The sequence below is a fragment of the Corvus kubaryi genome, unplaced genomic scaffold (assembly GCF_017639235.1).
Source record: "Corvus kubaryi isolate FWS band 111438036 unplaced genomic scaffold, C.kubaryi_AGA036_p1.0 37337, whole genome shotgun sequence".
NCBI classification, from domain to species: Eukaryota; Metazoa; Chordata; class Aves; order Passeriformes; family Corvidae; genus Corvus; species Corvus kubaryi.
The window spans coordinates 658,423-677,781 of NW_024581110.1; positions in this window are offsets into that span (position 1 = coordinate 658,423).

Sequence of the window (19,359 nt, forward strand, 5' to 3'; positions counted from 1 at the left end):
GCCCTTCCAGCAAATCTGTGCGAGAGGTACCAGGCCCCTTCCCCGACCCGCTCCGAGGGTCGCCCCACTCCCCGTGGCAGCGCTGCTGGCAGCGTCCCGCTCCTCTCCATCCGCGTGTTTATTCCTCGAAAGAGAAACGGCTCCAGAAAAACTCCAGCGCGAAGTTTTGCCTGCCAGAGCCCCAAGAGAGGCGACTGCGCCCCGCGCCAGCCAAGGCTCGCACTTTGTGCCAGCCGGATTTGCTTGTTCTGCCCTAAAAAAATAATAGCAGGAGAGAGTCCTGTGGGCCTGGACCTGGGGGGGATGAAGGGCGAGGGGGGAGCAGCTGCCTCTCTGCCCTCTTTCCAGCCCAGAGAAGCTGCTTGGCGTGTTTTTTAACGAAAACCATATTTTCCCCGCATTTTTGTCTTCCCCAGCACCCTCTCAAAAAAACCTAGAAAGCAGCGCTGGGATCTGGGTTGCCTGATGGGTTTCTTTCCCCCCCTCCACGCTCTATCTGCTCGTTTTCCTACAGCCCAAACAGCCTGGAAACCACAGAAAAAATAATCAAAGTGCAGCATGTTTTCCCACAGTAGGAATTCATGTTAGCACTCTCTCCACGTCTTGATCCTCTGTTTGCGTGTGGGTATCCGGGCTGAGATGCCTTCAGAGGCACACGCACGGATGCAGAAGGAGATTTTGGGGTGTCCGGAAAACACCCAGCCCCACGCACGTGTCCGCCCACGGCCTCGGGGCCGGGATGGATCCCCGTGGATCTGAGGATTTCCGTGTAAATACGGGAGTATCCGTGTACAAGTGGGAGTGGAGCCAGCTCCAGCCCGCCCAGCAGCCTGGGGGTTCCTCCGTGCCCGTGGTGCCCCTTCCCCACTCGGCGTTGCCCCAATAACTCTTCGGCTTCTCTGCCACCTGGCCGAGCCCCCCCGCGGCATCACGCAGGGGGGAAAAGGGTGGAAAATAAGAGGAAAAGGGAAAATTTGGATTCCCCACCCGGGCGGACTGCGGCCAGGAGAGCTGGTGGGCTCCGGGGGGAAGAGAGGTGGGCGGAGATGGCTCGTTTTCCAGCAGAAAAAGGTTTTCCAACCCCCCCCCCCCCACCCCCGGCTGTCAAGCCCATCCGAAACTCCTCCTCTGTCTGCGGAGCGGCTCCGCTCCCCCCTCCCGGCTCCCGCAGCTGGGCGGCGTAGGTAGCTCCAGATAAGTGAAAGTGGTATTTTTATAGGCTGATAAAAGGGACTTATCTCGGCTTTCCCGAATCTGACAAAGATTCCCTAATTGGTCATTTGCCCACAGCAGCCTTCCCCAGCCCAGGGCCCGGCTGACGCTATTTTCAGCCTCCAACGGGGGTGTCACGCCCCCGGGACCCCCTCGGCTGCTGCTTCCCGGCCTCTCCCCTTCCCAAATCCACGGCGACGATTTCTCCTCACTCCCACTCACCCGCACGCGCTGGGGAAGCCGGGGAAGTGCTGCATCCCAAGGAAGAGCAAGGCCCATCCTTCCCTAGGGCCTGCCCGCCGGGGGTGGCTCGTCCCGCTGGCCACCCCGCGCGTCTCGGCTCAGACACCCACACTGATCATTCAGTCTTTTAGCCACACCAAATACACTTTATCAGCCGGGAAAAAAACAAACCCTATCACATCCAGAGGCACATGCAAGCAGAGCAAAGCTCTGTATGGACAGAAAACGGGTGGTGATGCTCAGTTATGCACCAAACCTTCCTCCTCCAACCTCCAGCTGCCGAGATTAGATGGAAATGTAATTCCTGGGATTAAATGCAAACGGCAAAGCAGAGAGAGCTCCCTTCTGCCGCAGCTTCCCCGGCAGCCCAGCTCACCCTGGAACAGGCTACAACCACCTCACCACCAGACTCTGCTCCACACATGAGCTGGGAGATTTTTTTCCTTCCAATGCATTTTAGTCACCAGACTACTAAAAAAAAAAACCCCAAAAAACCCCGACAAAAACTTCCCAAAAAACCAAAATGAGGAGGAGGAAATGCATTTCTGAGCACCCAGAGCTTGCAGCCAGCTGGCACCACACGCCTTGGAGCGAGCCGGGAAGTCGCCCACTACACTTATTTCTCATTTTCCTTTTTTTTCCTCCCCTGTGGAAGGGGGAAGGGACTCTGGGATTAACGGCCCATCTGACCTACCAGCGGTGTAGGGACATGAATCAAACACAATCAAAGGCCCCAGTGTCAGCATTAGCCTGACCCCTACAACTGGCTCGGGCTCGGGGCTCGGTGAGGCCGGTTCTGGCCAGAGTAGAGTGAACCTGGCCCAGGGTTATTGGTGCCTGCCCAGGGCTCTGCCCAGCCCAGCCCCTGGCGCTGGGGGTGCAGGGCCCGTGGGGATGGACCCAGCTCTGCCCCACCAGAGCACTGAGTGAAAACAGATCTCCCCCCCAAATCCGTCCACTCCAATCCAGGGAGAAGAGGAAGGGAGGTGTGGGCTTGGAGGGCTTTTCTGTGATTTTTTGGGGTTTTTTGTTTCTTTGTCTTTCTTCTCACACCTTTTTCCTTTCTGTGGCTTTTTGGGTCTGATTTCCTCGAGTGGGTTTGGAAGGAGCAGCTTGGCAAGGCCCAGCCCCATGGGAAAAGGCCAAATCCCAGTCCCACCATGGGGACTTGGGACTCACAGCCCAGACAACGTCTCCAGAGCCAGCCCTGAGGCTCAGCAGGTGCTGAAAAATGCAGGAACTGAGTTTTGTTAAAGTCCAAATGGCCCAAGTCATCTTCAGACACAGCATGGCACCCGAGCACGCCCTTCAACACCATTTTCCCATCACAGAAGGGAGAAAGAGGAGCACATCAGTTGTTATTCCTAAACAAGATCTCCAGCAGGAGAGTGCTTTGTCTGTAGGAGCTGATTTTGATAGGGATATTTCAGGAAAAAAATCCAGTTCTTTTTCTCTTCAGTGAACCTTCCCCACACTCAAAAAGGACACAAAAATCAGCCGGGTATCATCAGCAGGGAAATCCGTGCTACCCTGGCTCTGCAGGAGCAGGCTCCAAAGGGGATAGACGTGGTCCTGTCAAAGTTTCAAGCTCACCTTCCATTTAAATGTCATTTTTAATGGAAATGCTGCAACCTCCCCTTCTCTCCACTAAGCCCAACACGGGCTATTTTTATTTCCTCTATGCACGCTTTAACTGAACACTGACTGGTGCTTTTAACCTGCTCTTCCCAAATATATGGAAACGAAATCCTCCTGTTAGAAAGAAATAGATGCCAACACTCTGTCAACAACACTTGGCTCTTGAGCTTTACCAGGTGAGCTGACACCAGATCTGGTTGGGGCATTTTCTGCAGCTACTGAGTGAGGGAATCTCATGTGGGAATCCCCAGAGAGAGCTGGCTCTGTGGGATCTGCTGACGCTCCTCCTGGCTCTCTCCAGGCACAAGAAGGGAGCCTGCAGCAAGGCTCCCATCAAAACCAAGATGCCAGAGGGTTCAGCATGCTCAGAAATCAGCCTGAGCTTCCTGAGAGGGAATTCAGAGTGGGGACATCCACCCAGAGCAGATTCGGGGCCAGGCAGAACTGTGAAGCTGCTTGAGCCACCCCACCTTGGATGCCACTGCTGGACAGCCAGGGACGCTGGGAGCAGCGTGCTGGTCACAGCCCTCCCTCTGCCAAAGCTTTCCTGCCTCCAGGTTTCCGTGGAGATTGGATTCCAGAGCACAGGCACTGCCCCGCTGCCTGTGAGACGCCTCCCATGGCCAGAGAGGCTCCTCAGCTCAGCCAGAGCAGAGCCCAAGGTCCCTGGGATGGGGCGGGAGGGACAGATCTACCCGTGGCAAACACCTCGGCTGCGGGGCCCAGACCTCACCCTAAGGAAGTCTCCAGACAGGATCATCCCACCCCAAATTTTTTTCCACAGCTTCACCTACTGGAACCATCAGCTCCTTGCACGCGTCACCAGTGTCACAACACAATCGTGAGAAAACATCACGGAGATTTGGTGTCCACTTCTGTTTCAGTGGGATAAAAATTCCCACATTTCTGACAGTGTGGGGAGTCCTGGGAGAAAGAGCTGCTGCTCATCCCGGTCAGTGGATTCCCGAATGGATCGGGGGTGCCTGTGCAGTCCCTAGTGCACGAGGATCCTTATCACACGGGTGCTCTCAGGGCCAGCAGCACGTCCCACACTCCCAGAATTTCCCAAATCAGTATCTAGTCATGTGAGCCCCGATTCCCTTCCTAGGAAAGGCAGAATTTCAGGGCCTCTGACAGAAAATTCCATTGCCTCCGTGTGATTTTGATGCATTTTTTGAACAATTGTGAACCCATCTGAAAATGACAGAGTAGCCTGATGTGTCTTGGGATGCTTTTTGGGTAGGACAAGTGCTATGAGATGTCATGGTGGGCTCACCCTCTATGAAAATAAGGGACTTCAGCATCACACAGCCCTGCAAGAGGATGGGAAGAGAGCAAAACCACCTCCATTCGTTCCCTCCCAGCCCCTCTTAATTCTATCCAGAGCACAGAGCTGGCTGGAAGCTCTAATTTGGATAAGTCTTTCTGGCAACTGCTCTAAACCCATCTGCTTCCACAGACACGGTTAAAGTGCAGCCTGAGCCAGCTCTGACTGCGACTGCTGCCTGAACCGAGAGCGGAGAGCGCAATCAGAGGGAACAGAGATGGGAAAGAGAGGAACGGGGTTGGGACTGCAGGGAACAGGAGCAAATTTGCCTCAAGAACAAGTCCTTCGGTCTCGTTAGTCAGGCTGAAGTGGTGCTTGGGCCTTTTACAAGCCCTGTGCATCAGAGAGAACTTCCTGGGAGGCACAGAGTGGCTGCTTGCGCTCAACCAGCTCAATGGATGCTCCAACCCTGAGCAAGGTTCCTCAGGCCAGGAAACCCTCCACAAAGCTTCGTCTCGCTTTCAGAAGCCTGACATTGGTTCTAAGCCATCGACCCAATGCACCACAGCTGCCTGAGGACTCCTGCAAGAAAAAACCAAGCAGCTCCAGGGAAGTCAAGGCTCATTTCCCGAGAAATCCGGGGTGTTACGGGGGGTTCCCGCTCTAGCACCAGCCAGGCTGTGTGGGGTGGAGGCACCTCTCTCATCCCAGCGTCTCTGCGAAGCTCCGCAGCCTTCCCGTTTCTCCTTCCACGGAAAGTCCTCAGCACGCATTTGGCGCACTTTACAGGATGATGATGACAATGTGTTTCTCCTAAATAAAATCCATTTTTAAAGAGTACATATGCAATTACTTTGGGTTTTTGGCCTGTATTCAGGAAAGAATTTCCCCTCGGGTCAGATTTGGCAGGGGCTGGTGGGGTTTTCTCGCTTTTCCTCTGTAGGGTGGGCCATGGTCCACTTCCTAAGATCGTCTGGACATTTTCACCTAACAATTTCCCTGCTACTGCTGGGACCCAGGACACTGGCAATGCCCTTGATCTCTCCTGCGTGTTCAGGGTTTTGTGGCTTTTGGTCTTTTGTACTGAGGGTCTTAAATTTGTTATAGGGTGTCGGGAAGTGTTTTACGGCCTGCAGCATGCGCTGGATGTGCTGGGGACCCCTCTGGATTAAGCAGCTCTTCCATGGTCACCTGTAATTGGGAGAGCCTGTGCTCCATGAGGCAGGTGGTCCCTTCCCAGGCTCTGTCAGCCCTCCCTGGTCTTGCGGTAGCAGGGCTCTGACATCCAACGGGCAGGAATTACACCCCCAGCAGGGTCAGGTGGGACATCTCCCCTTGCTCTCATTTGAGGTGTGATGCTTATAAACCGAGGTGATGGGGCGTATTGGGATCATAAACAAGGTGGAAGTCCTGGGACTGGGAAATTATGGAACCTGGGCTCTGCTCCTGCCGTGCAGGACCCTTCCCTCTCCACTCCTCCACCACCAGACCACACTGGTTACTCCAGGCTCACCTGAAGTCAGAAGGAAGGGGTTTTATCTACTTCTGTAACAGAGAATCCTGCACAGCTCAGCTCTAAATCACCGAATTTCGGCCCAGGCAAAACCAATACCTGTGGATCAGGGATACCTTACGGATGAGGCACCGTTCCAAAGCTCATATCTGCCTGATCCGAATCCTTCTGGTGGTCATGTCTCATTTACATCTCACCACCAGCAGCAATTTTGTTTAAAGCTCCTTCAGACCCCTGCAATCCCCCACCTAGAGAAGCTACAGCTTCAAGATCACCTCCAAAACCACAAAATTCCCGATGGATTTCAGACAGGATTGCTCCTGGGTCTGCTTGGGATCCAAGGGTGCGTGCTCGAGACCTTGGCCATGTCCTGAGCTCAAACAGGCTCTGCACAGCCAGGAGATCTGCTCCAAACCTGGCACCAGAAATGCCCCCCCGCTACCAGACCCAACGTGCAGCACAGATCCATTCCCCCAATCCTCCAAAGAGAAAAACAAACAAGCACACAAATGCCAAAACATTAACTACTCCCCACGTTACTCAGCCTTCTGCTAATTAGTAGAAATTTACAGCAGCTGCACTACTGGAAGTGAGCTCAGCCTTTAGCCCTGGAAATTCCTGGGGAGGATAATTTTCTGCAGTTTTTCTGGACTTACAGAAATCTCCAGGAATGTTCCAATATACTACCTAACTTCAGCAGCATTTCTAAGCCTTCTTTATTCTGCTCCTGCTGGGGTGACCGTGAAGCTCACAGGCATGAAATCCACAACTGCCTTCCCTCTCAAAGGCTCCTGTACAAGGCAAATCCAGGGATGCGTGTCCGGAGAACCACAGAGGAGAGGGAGTGGAGCCCTCTGGCCTGGTGTCTTCCACCTCGTCCATCAGCTCTTCCTGACCAGCACAGACCAATGCTGAGAGCCCTGCGAGGGGTTCCTCACGTTTGGGTTTCGTGTCCCAGTTTCCTGGTGGAACTGGCGAGCGCTGATTTTCTGTGTGCGTGGTGAAGGCTGGGTCTCGACAGAAGCAATGTGGGTTGTTTTTTTTTTTTGGCAGGATGAGGTCTAGATCTGTTTGTCACTGCTCTTTGTAAAGCTGGAAAGGTGGTCTGGATAATCCAAGCCTGGATAATCCAATAATTCACCAGGCTGAGTGTGCAGCACCCATCAGGGTTTGCTATCACCCACCTGCCCGATGGGTCTCAGCAAGACCGCAGGGCTTCTGTAAATAAAACAGAAATAAAATATATCCACCCACCTCCCACCTAAAATGGCATTGCCCAGCAGATCATTTTGCCACACTGAGTCCCCAGCTATTACATTCTAACAGACCTTCCTCCCTGAGCAATCCTCGCCCATTCAGACCCCACTTTCTGCTCCGGAGTGGGAGAGAAGGTCAGAAATAGCTCATGTGTGCTCCCAGACTGGATGCTGCAGGACCAGCAGGTAGGCAGCCAGGTAGACAGGCAGACAGACACGATGATAAGCCATACATCTGGCATGTGAGGATCATGGCAGTGGAATTACCATTCCCCAGCCAAGTTTCACGCTTTGGGGAGTTGTTTTGACATGCTGTCAATGCCGCACCAGAATAACCTGATTTATTTCCCTCCTTCTCTTTGAAAAGGTCTATTTGGTGCCATTTATTTTGCACTCACTTACTCGCCATCCTATCAGGAGGCGGGAGGTCAGCAGGGTCACTCCTGAGAGAGTATCACGTTCTGTACAGGATAGAGAAAATGCTCCAAGTTAGTGGGAAGGGAAGAATTCATGCTGGGGCCTCCTTTCAGCCTCTGCTCTCCCACAGTGGGCTCGTAGACCTCTTCCCTTCCCACATCCTTGCTCTTCCTTTCAGATGGAAAAGCCAGTTCCACTGTCACTGATATCCCACCAGTATCAATCCCTCCTCTGCTTCAGTTTTGCTTCATTTTCACCTCTGCTGATCCTTGGCTGGGAATTCTCAATCCGTCCTTCGTGTATCACACAATAAAATCCTTCAGTCTTTTCTGTCTTTGCATCTGAAATGGATGTTGGGTCCCAAAGTGGCTGCAAGAGGAGCTGGAGGCACAGCAGCAGACAGGAGACCTGCATTGCTCATTTCCACAGAGATCAGGATCACTGCAACAGGCTGAGGCATTTTTAGGGAATGTGTGGTGAATACCCATACTGGTGTGTAAACACAGCACTCACACCGGTGCCCAGTTTGTGTCAGTGGCCGCACTGGTTTTGCTCTGGGATGGCAAATCCCACATCCCTCCAGGCCCACCTCAACCAGGCAGGAGCCATGGAAGCAAAAAACTGTTGTGGCAACAGATTTGGGGCTGAGACATCCTGAACCCACCGACCACCGCAGTAAAAGCGAACGCCGAGGTCACAATGCAGCAGCTTCAAAGGCAGGTGAGAGAAGAGAGAAACCACCCATGAGTTATGGGACCTTTTTCTGACGTGGATGGGCCAGGAGTGGAAATAGCCAGAGCCTGATGCATCCTTCTGCAGCAGAAGGAGCAGCTGGGGAAGCAGAGAGCACAGGCAACAGTCCAAAGCACTTGAGCTCAGCAGCAGCAGCTCAGAGCTGCTCGGTAGCAAGGCAGGATCTCCCTCCCTCTGGATAAATCCTGTTTTATCTCTGCCTCCCGCACACAACCTGCCTTTTGCACCCTTGCCATCAGTCAGGAAGGTTCCCTGCACGAGTGCAGTTAAGGCTCTCACAGGACAATTTTAACTGGAGACTTCAGCTGGCACCTTTGCTTTGTTTAGTTCATGGGCTGGGGGACATCGAAGCCGAGCGCGAGGGGGTGACCGGGCATTAGATCATGGAATAACACGAGCTCCACGCACAGCTGAGAGCCAGCACTTGACACTTGTCTTCTTCCATCCTCACAGCCCTGCACTCGTGCTGCTCCAGCCGGGAGGCCTCCATCCAGTTAATCACCCTCACACTTGATAGCTCCTGCCTGCCCAGCTGTCCTGGTGTTTCCAAACACATGGACCTGGTCCTCCCCACCGAGGAGTGAGTGGCTCACAAATCAGTGGAGCACTGGGAGAGTTATGTGTGGTTGAGATAAGCACGGAGGCAAAGTACAGGCATTTATGCAAAGGTCTCCTTCCCCTCAGCAAAGGAGAAAATGTGACCTAATTGGCTCAATAGAAACCCCCTCTGTCACTAAAAACCAGAAGCCAATGGTCAAAAATAGAAAGAAAATACTGCTAGGAATAGAATTTTCTTTCTGTTTTTAGAAAGAATAGCACCCCAGAAGAAGCAATCCAAGAACCCAGCATCATGATCCAAGGTAACATAAAAATAGCCACGGAGTCCAAGGGAAAAGAGGGAGATATTTCCAGCCTGCACACTGCAGAATTCCCTCTGGAAACGCAGCGGGTTTGCTTCATTTCCTCTTCAGCTTTTGCTGAAATATCGAGCAGCACAAAAGCCCCCTCTTTGCACTGAGAACACAACTGCTGAGTGCATAAGCTCTCCCCACATCACATCAGGCACTTTTCCATTCAGCGACCAGCCTCTTTTGACTCCCATCCCTCTTTCCGAGAGGAGGCAAAGCTGAACTGAAGAGCTGATTTTGACAGTCCTTTATTTGCAAACCTGCTTGTCTTTCAAAGGCATTTCAGCCACGGAAATCCACTGAATGGGAGAAGAAACCCCTCACCAATTCTTGCATCTGTCCAAGCAAGGACTTCCCCAGAGGAGGAATGGAGCTCACGGAGGAGGTTTCTCCTCCTGCTCCCTGCTGACACGGCCTCTTTCCCCGTTCCCACTATTCAGTCTGAGCTCTTCCACATCCTTATGTAAAATCCAGCTGCTCTTCCAGTCTCTCCTACCCAGACCTGTCTCAGCTTCCATTCACAGAGGGCTGCTCCCAAAGCTGCCTGAGGATCATTTCCTAGTCCATGTGCTCCTCTTAAATTAATGCAGTGGCTACAAACAAACAAAAAACAAATCCCCCCCCAAAAAAAGGGAGGGAGGGAGGGAGGAAAAATGACAGCGGAGCTTCTGGATGAGTTTGCAGGGCATAAATTGAGAGCCGGGACTGATAACCAGCGCTGTAAAACCAGGAGAGGCTTGGTTTTACAGGGGAGGGTGGTGCGGGCAGCCTTCCTCCCCGTTTCACAGCCCGGGAGCAGGAGAGGCTGTCGGCCCCGCTGCGGTGAAACAGCCAGGCTGGCTGAGATCCCCAAACCGATCTCGTGAAGACGAGAGTTGAATGGACACTTCGGTACCCTCCTAATCACTCCTTTATGACGGTGTTTTAGCTACCTCGGATGGAGGCTGCGAGGAGATCAGTAAATAAGGCTTTTTCCTTTGTTAACCTCCCTGACTGCTTTGGGCTGCTTTGACACCCTCCAAAACGAACAGAAAACACGCGGGTAAATAAAGGCTTCGTCAGCTGCACGACGTGCGAAACAAGAGCGGTGGGAGAACACCCCCAGGATTCCCTTCACGGGATCTCTTCCCAGCAGGTCCCCCGCTGACAGGAGAAGGGACCGCTGGATGTTTGTCCTTCCTCTGGCAGGGTGACAACAGCTCCTGAGAGGTGCAGGACGCGTCTCTGCCCTGCCGAGGAGAAGACATCCATCCTCCACCTGACCTCAGGGGAAGCTGGAGAGGCTCCTGCCATGATCCCTCACCCTCCCGGTGTGATCTCAGCCTGCTCTATCCACCCCCGTGTGCCAGGATGAGCCCCTGCCGCAGGCTGTGAGCCAGGGCAGCACCAAACCACCTCATCCAGGGCTTTTTTCTCCATTCCCCACTCTGTATCCACATCCCAGCCCTGTTTCTTGCCAGTTTGCTCTTCCCTGTAGCGAGGGAAAGAGGGAAAAGGGAGTTTCAGTGCCCAAACCTCAAGGTCCTTCTGAGAGCTCTCGCCTGCCGCAGAAAGTCCCTTCATCATCCCTGAGATTCACATAAAAGCAGCTGAGGTTAATATTGGAGAAGCCAAACTATAAACTGAGAATTACGCTTTAGCCTAAATAAATCATCACCTCCGAGGCCGGCTCTGTGGCTGGGTGGGGAGGGAAGGGGGGAAGCCCCTCGGACTTCCCGGGACTGGGAGAGATGGGATGCGGCATTTAGGGGCTGAACACTCAGAGGCCTCATCCAGTTTACTGGAATCAACCTCCTCGCTGTTTGCCGGGGGAATCTGTCCTGGTTTTAGGGGGCTCCTGGAGGGAGAGCCTCCCCCCGGCACCCCGGGGCCGCTTCCTCCCTCCCTGCGGGAAATGTCCCTCTAATGATTCCCCTGCCCCGCTGCTCTGCAGTTTGTCAGGCTGCCTGACTTCGAGCCATCCTGCATCTGTTTCGCCTAGAGAGCCACGCTCGCCTACATTTTAATAAACCCTATAATTTACACATTTCCCTCGTACCCTGTAATTTCACCACCCCGAGACGCAGCGAAGGGAGAAAGCGCAGAGCTGGGAGCAGCTCGCAGAGAGCGCTGCCAGAGAATCAAGAAATAAGTAGAAGGGCTTAAATCTGCAGCAGTAAAATAATCCAGGGGAGGGAGCCAACAATGACTGCAAAATAAACATCTCCCCCTGCGAAAGCCCGCAGCCAGCCCCGCTCCTCGCAGCCCGGCGCTGCCAAGAGATCGGCTGCGCTGGGAAACGCGCCTGAGGACTCCAGGAAAAAAAATGGATGTGGGTTATATGGACCCCTTTTATAAGGCAACTGTTAGCGGTAACTAAGTTTAAATTTATATGTTCAATAAAGTCTCTTTCCCCCCCCACCACCCCTTTCCAAGTGCCAGAACCACTCAAGGAAGCCGACACACGCTTCCCATTTGAAAATGTGTTATTTGAGCATTTTTATTCTCCGCTTTTGTTCTCGGGGCTGCAGCCCCTGCGAAGGCGAAGGGGGGCATTTCTGCGCCGAGATCAAAGCGGCTCTGTGTATACACACACTCGTGCAAATTATGTATTTGTGATCAAGTAACGCAGCATCAGGAAAAGCCAGGCGGGCATGTGGGAGAGTGAGATATTTACACAGGCCTGGCCAGAGGCAGAGGCATTATTTTAAGTGTTTTTCGCCGGTGCCAAGTCATCTGTTCACATATCTGTGTGTGCGCGTAAAGATGATGGAGAGAGCAGCTCGCCAGAGCCAGGAAATCCAGCGCTAACCCCCCCCAACTCCCAAGTGTGTCTTGCCGGGACTCCTGACACCCTCCAAATCTGGGTGTCCCCGTTCAGAGTCCCTGTCACAGCGAGCGACGGTCACGCAGGACCCGGGACGGCAGGAGGTCGCTCTCCCTTCCCCAGCGCAGCTTTACAGCCCACATAAATGGATATATATATTTCCCCTATAAAGACACGATTTAACCAAAGGATCTCGGGTTCTTCGGCATCAGGGAGAACAAAAATTAATAAAAGAAGAAAAAAACGCATTAAAAAAAAAAAAGGCAAAAAAGGAAAATAAATTTGCCCTGTGCCGCGTTCCCCAAACGGGAAATGAAACCCTGTCACCCGAGTCCTGGGGCTGGAAGGGTAGAAAGCAGAAGGTGAGAAGGGAGCACCGCGGGATCTCACGGGCCCGGCTCTCCCTGCCTGCCAGGGATCGTTCCCTCCTGTCTTTGCCAGCTGGACAAGGAGAAAAGCTCCCCCCACCCGCCCCGGGGGCCGGGAGCGCCCGGGCCGTCCCCGGGCAGCGCCCTGGGGTGCGGCGAGCGAAGCCCGTGGCGGGGCAGCCCAGGAAAACCGGCATCGGAGAGAGGAGCAAGGGAGAAGCCAAATCCGGCAGCGTGTTTACGACGTAAAATGCCGATAAAACTTGCACTGAAATGATTTCGAACTCAAGTCCGGGCGGGAGGGGCCCGAATCGATTGGAAATGTCCTTTCCAGATGGGTGGCTGCCGGAGGAGCCGGCGGAGGCTGGGTGGGGAGAGCTCCCCCGGGGACTGTGAAGCAGAAATCTCTGCTCTGAGCCAGCACCAAGCCTGGGAGGCGCAAACACAGCGGAGCAGCTCCAAAATGGGGCGCAAAAGCGTGGAGAAACGGGGAGACCCTCTGAGGGGAGGGAGGCCCTGGGGCGGGGAAGGGGACCCCGGGGACCCCGACCCGCAGCCTGGGACAGGGAAACGCAGCCCCGCGGAGCATCCCCGGCCCGGCTTCTCCCCCCGCTTCCCCCTGCTCCTTCCACTCAATCTGCATTATTATTAGCAGTATTTTATCCCAGGAAAAACAAACGTCTCCCTCCCTTCCCAGCACACGCCGGGGGGGTAAAGGGGTGGCAGGCCCAGATAACAAAGCAGCTGGTGTGGGACGAAGTTGTAAGGAAATAATTGATATGTAATAAGGCTGAGTGAATCTATCCCAAAGAAAATATTGCGTAAGTGGTTATGATTAAACATGCCCGGGCGAAAGGCGCTCTCATAAAGGAGTAATGGAGCTAAGGAAACAAATGATCATTGGGAATGTTAAACACAGAGGGGCATTTCATCACACAAACATAAATTCAGCTTGAAAGAGACTTAAGGGGAAAAAAAACCAAAAAAGAAGAAAGGCCCATCCCCCCCGGCCCGTTACCCTCAGGTTGCGCGACGGACGCTGTTTGAAGATGCTGGAAGTGAGGGGCGGGGGGGGGAGGGAGGTTGGAGATCCCGCTGCAGAAGAAGGACCCGATCCTGCCTCGTGGGTTTAGACCCGGAGCGAACCCAAATCTTCATCCACGCAGCCCCTCCGTTCCCCGGACGTGTGACCAGCCCGTCCTTCCTTTGGGTCACCCCCCACCCCCGATGCTCTCCCGGGTCGGGGCCGGATCCTTCCTCCATCCCCCGACCACCCCGTTTTCCCCTCCCCACCAAGGGATATCCCTGACCAGGCAGCGCATCCCCTACCGAACTCCGAGTCTTTCCCCATTTTTATTAAAAAGCGAGAAATAAAAAAAAAAAAAAAAAAAAAAAAATTGTTACCCCAGAGAAACGAAAAGAAAAATTTAAAAACAAATAAAAGAGGAAAAAAACAAATTGCCAGAGCCTCGCTCCCTTTTCCCAGCGCTCTCCCGTCCGGCTCAGTCCCGTTTCCAAAGCCAAGGAGCGCGGCCGCACGGTGGGAAAGTCGCAGAGTTTATTCCAGGGCCAAACCTCCGCCTCTGGAGCTGGCGCCTTTACAGGCGGCAACGTGCGCTTGGCTGCGGCCCTGGGCAGGCACAGCGAGCCGGGCTCGCAAATTCGTTAGCAGAGAAATAATTCGCTGTCCCGACTGCTTTTGGGGGGTTTTGGCTCAGGGGAAAGCAAGCACAGCTCAGCTCCCACCTGGCTGCAACATCAGGCGCTGTGCCGGCTTGTTATTGAGCATTTTAACCAATTTAAATCGCCATTCTCGGCTTTTTCCCCTTTTCTAAGCCCAGCTGAGGTGCGTGTTTGCACACACGCGGGGCTGCAGGAGCGGCCCTGCCGTTGCCCCACGCCCGAGCTGGGTTTTGGGGCTGCAGGAACTTGTTTTCGTTCGAATTAAACCCTGGGAAGGAGCGGGGGGAAAGGAGAGAGGCGGGAGATATTTGTGTAACAACTTGAAATAATTTCCCCGAGAAGAAGGAAATCTGGGCAAGAGTTTATCAGGCAGTTCCCTCTGCCAGCATGTTTAAAATGTATAAGTAATTTTAAAGTGTGTCTTCACTCAATATATTTTCCCCTTTCTCCTTCAGATGACAAGGAAGACCAGTGATTGCAAGATGTCTACAGATAGCGCCCTTTAAGAGTTTCCACATTGTATGGTTGGGGGGAAAAAATGTGTTTGCGGTTCCTCCGTCCCCGCCGACAACTTTCTTAGAGCCTGGGTTTACGGCTCCTATTGTTCGGGCTGGAGGGCGGATTTAAATTGCACCAAAAGCAGGAGGGGGGGGGAAATTCAGGAGGGTTCTGACGGGAGAGAAAAAGATTTACTCTGAAAAGATGGGGGGGGGGTGGGGGGGTGGAGAAAAGGAACAAATTGCCCCAAACTGCGTCCGAAGGGACTCCCCCTAAATCCAGGTTTAACGGTGGGGCTGGGTTGGTTTTAACGAGATATTTTGGGGGGGAATTAGAGAGAATCACTGGAAGTTTGGGGGGTTTTGGGGGGGAATAGAGCGCTTTGTAGGGAATACGAGCGAGGCACCCCTGATCTCGGAAGAAGAGGGTTGCGCGGGGAAGGAGCTGCCTGGCCTCGGGCAAAGCCCGGCTCCCGTTAGGCTCGGGATTAAAAACCAGCGATTGCCACCAAATTAGAACCGCTAGTGAGAGAAATTACAAGAAAAAAAAAAAAAAAAGACCCCAAACCCACAACTTTTTCTTTTTCCCTCCCCTTTAGAAAAGGAGGCGAATTCCGTTTCCCGCACAGAAAACGTTTCTCTTTTCCTCTCTACCTAATCCGAGTCACGAATCTCTCTCGCACTGCACTTGCTGGGACAAACCTTTGGCCAGGGAGAGCTCCCGGGCGGGACTGAGTGTCTGGAGAGTTTTCACAGGGCTTTCTCCACCTCGGAGAGAAGATGTTTCATTTCTGATTTCCCCTTTGGCTTCCCAAAAGGGGGGTGCGGGCAGCGCCCTCCGACCACCCTGAGCTCAAATCAAAGCTTTGAAACAACCTTTAAAGCCAAAGGAGGAAACGGGCCGGCTCATTCCTTCGGCTTCGTGGTGAATATTAAGATTATCTGAGGAAATGAGCCGGGGTTTCTGCAGGACGGAGCAGCCTTGCAAAGAGAAGGACGGAGAAAATTGCCTTGCGCTCCAAGAAAATCAATTTTCTTGGAGCAGGCAGCAGCGGCAGGCAGGAATTTGCTTGGGCACAAGCACCTACAGCGGGATCAGGCAGGAGAAATCGAATTTCGGAGAGATGCATCTACCCACGGCTTTCCCCCAGCCCAAGCTTTCCCCCCAGCCCAAGCTATTTCAGCCCAAGCCCTGAAACTGAGAGCAAAACGGGGTTCTTGACCTGCCAAATATTTGGTTAATTTGATTGAGTTTAGGCGCGAACATCATTTAGGTTCCTGAATTCATTTTATCCTCACACTGACGAACGTAAACCAGAAGTTACTCCCGTTTTAGGCTTATTTAAAAGCCCGTCCTAAAACCAGCCCCCCAAAAACGGCGTGGCACTTGTTCCCCTCGCTTCACAAACTCGACCTGAGTTCTCCAGTCCCCGTTTTACTCCAAATCATCCCAGTGCAAAGACTTTTTTCCCCCAGTGTAACGATTTACCTCATTCCTACCACTGCTTTTCACGTTCGGGAATCTGGGGAGACGAGCAGGGAGGATCCTTGGAGCTCTGGGGGCAACGGGAAAATCATGGAAATACATTTTTTTTTTTTTTCTGATGGATAATATTTAATAAAATGGAAAAAAAGAAAACAACAACCCAAATATTTCGTTCATCCCCGTGTCCCCGAGTTGTTTCTGGGGGCTGGGGATGCGCAGCCATCGGGGCCATGCAGGGACCCCACTCCCCTCTGCCACCCTCACAAGATCCAGACACATTTTGTGTCACCCGATGGACGCACGGAGCCCCCGGGCCGTGGTTTGTGCGGTTCTGTGGGGGTTTTATTATTTACGGGATAGGAGAGAAGCAGAAATAGCAAAGAAATAGTTATATATTTATATATTTACATATTTATATATTTATATATTTATATATTTATATATTTATATATTTATATATTTATATATTTATATATTTATATAGAGCCGCTTCTCGGGCACGAGCAGCGCTGGAGTTGCGGGGCAGATCCCGGGAAGGGCCGCGGGCAGCTCTCCAAACCCACGTGTGTTCCCATCCCTGCTCCCGGAGGGAATGGTGTGGGAATGGTGCGGGAACGGTGCGGGAACGGTGCGGGAAAGCCGCCCCCCGCACCCGGGCTGGATCTCCCTGCTCGCCCCATCCCTCGCAGCCCACGGCAGGCAAGAGCCAGCCCCTCTCATTCCGTGCCAAGTTCCCAGCTCCCAGCGCCAAACAGCGTATTAGAAAACAAAACCGACTTAAATAAATAAATTAATGAATAATAATCGGGAAAATTAAAAAAACAAAAAATCAAACGCCAAAGCTTTGTGCCATCTCCAGTCAGGGGGTGCTGGATCCCACCGACGGCTCAGGGAAGGGGAGGCAGGGAAAGGGGATGGGGTTTTCTTTGATGAATTCCGAAACAATCCCTATTATTAATTTCTTCACCAACCAAGGGTGAATAGAGGCTCCAAATGGCAAGATTTGCCTTTCAAAGAGGAACGTGAAATCAAAACACCTGTTCTACATTAGCCCTCTCTCGCTTCCACCTCCCCTGTAAATGAAATTATTTAAATAATGAAAAAAAAAATCTATATATGAGAGAGAATAGGCGTATTGTTTTTCTCTCCTGACATATGGGATCGGAGCTGGCAAACCGGGTATCGCTTCAGGTGAATAAATTAAAAACCGAGCATTTAAGAAGTGACATGGCGAGTTCTACCAGAGCATCTTCAGGCACATTCGGACCCAAAACCTGGCACCCAAACCTACCCCGAAATCTCCACCCAGACTCCTCTGGTGGGGATGGACAGCAAGTCCAGAAGCAGCAGTCAGACACTCCCAGCCCACGCACCCCGAATTTCCCGCACCCACGGGCGGGCCCCGCACCCTCCCCGCACCCACGGGCGGGGCCCAAACCCTCCCCGCACCCACGGGCGGGCCCCGCACCCTCCCCGCTGCAGGATCCGCCCCGCCGGGCCCGCCCCACGCCCGCCAGGCCGTGCCCACCCCGGGTCCCCCCGGGCGCCAGCGCCGGGCAGGGCGGCCGCGGGGCGCAGGGAGCCCCGTTACCTTGGCGGGGGGCTCGGCAGAGCTCTCATGGATGCCGAGGGCCCTGGCAGAGGGCTCGGCTGGCTCCCGGCCCTATTTCCGCTTGTAACTACGAGGGGACACTGCCTGGCCCGATAAGGTATCACAGAGTCGCGGCAGTCGCGGTCAGCACCTCGCTCCGAGCTCCCCGGCCCCGGGCCGGGCCAGCGGGGAGATGTCGAGGCATTTCTGGGAATAATCACATCACACAAGTGCTTACATTCCGGCTTCCTTTCTCTTTATCCCTACCACCAAGTTTGAAGTCACACCTTCTACCGGATTGTTTAAGGTCTCGGGGTTGCAGGGGGGTGGGTGGCAGGGAAGGGGGGGAGCTGGGGGTTGTTAATCTCTAGGGTTCCTCCAGGCCAATAAAAGTAGCGTGGTCAGAAATTTCTCCTTTTCCACAGAAACCTCTCCTTCTCCCCCCCAAGTCCAACCCCGAACCCTTTCTGTTTGTTTTTTTGCCTGGACTTCAGGGTCTGCAAAGAGCACTGGGAAGTCCTGAAAGCTGCTCCAACTAAGCTGCAAAGTAACAAAAAAGACTTTGTTTGCCCCATAAAGTCGCAGAGGGGTTCTGGTATACACACAGACATTGTGCAAAGCGCACCTGGAAAGGAGAATATATGAAAATATCTCATCCACGTGCACCGGAATAGGCTTCCCAAAATGCAACGGAAGGCCTTAAACCTGCACCATCCTGGAGGGCTGATAAATGCACTGACGTGAAAGTAGTTGTCAGTAAACATCTGGGTGTGTGCACGCAAATACTTCTTTAAACATCTGATACAAACACTTTACATATCCAGGCATTGATCTTAATTAACTCGAGATCCTAAAAGCCTGAACAGCGGGACTGTGACTGGGAGATGGGGATTCCAGGGCCGTAAGCAGCTCTGGAAATTCACGTTTTCTTGCAGAAAAGCACCCACCAGAATCTCTTTCACCGGGCTCTGGTCCCCCTCTGCTCTCTGTCCAGATTGCTGTGGCTTTGTGCCGCCACCCACTGTGCTCGGGGCTCACCTCATCATCCCCTCCTTTGGGATCTACTTGGGATTCTTAAAAATCAACCTGATCCCCTCTGCTCACGTCCCCTGCCAGGCACTCAGCGTGTCCAGCGAGCAGACACAGAATGGTTTCTGTATTTTCTTTCCTCCCGTGCCCCTTAAGCCTGGGGTTTGCTGTTTCACAGAAAGGGTAATCTGGGGCTGCTGCTGAAGCATCCAGCGCTGACACGCTTTGAAAAGGCAGAATCAAGCAGATGGAGACAAGTGATTTCTGTCAGAGGGCAAACCTTTGGCAGTGCCCTTGATCCCGCTGTCACCCTCCCCATCCTTCATTTAGGGCACTCTTTTCACACTGCCACCACCCTGGGCCTGCCTCTTCTTCGTGCAGCTCTCGGACCAAATCAGCCCCTCCATCGCAGAGCCACTCTGCTGTTTTCTCATAAATAACCAGAGCATGTGTGCACCATGCCTATGGCCACAAAAACCCGCCTTTGGCTGGGATTTCTGGTTGTCACCTCGTGCCAATAATAATAACAATAATAATAACAATAATAAGAACGTTGCTTTGTGGATTCAGACCTGCCAGGAAGGCACCAAGCCAAGTGTTACACTTGTGGGAGGTATCTTGCAGAGTACTCCAAGGATCTTTTGTTAGGTCTGGCCTTATTTAATATTTTCATTAATGACCCTGTAAATGGA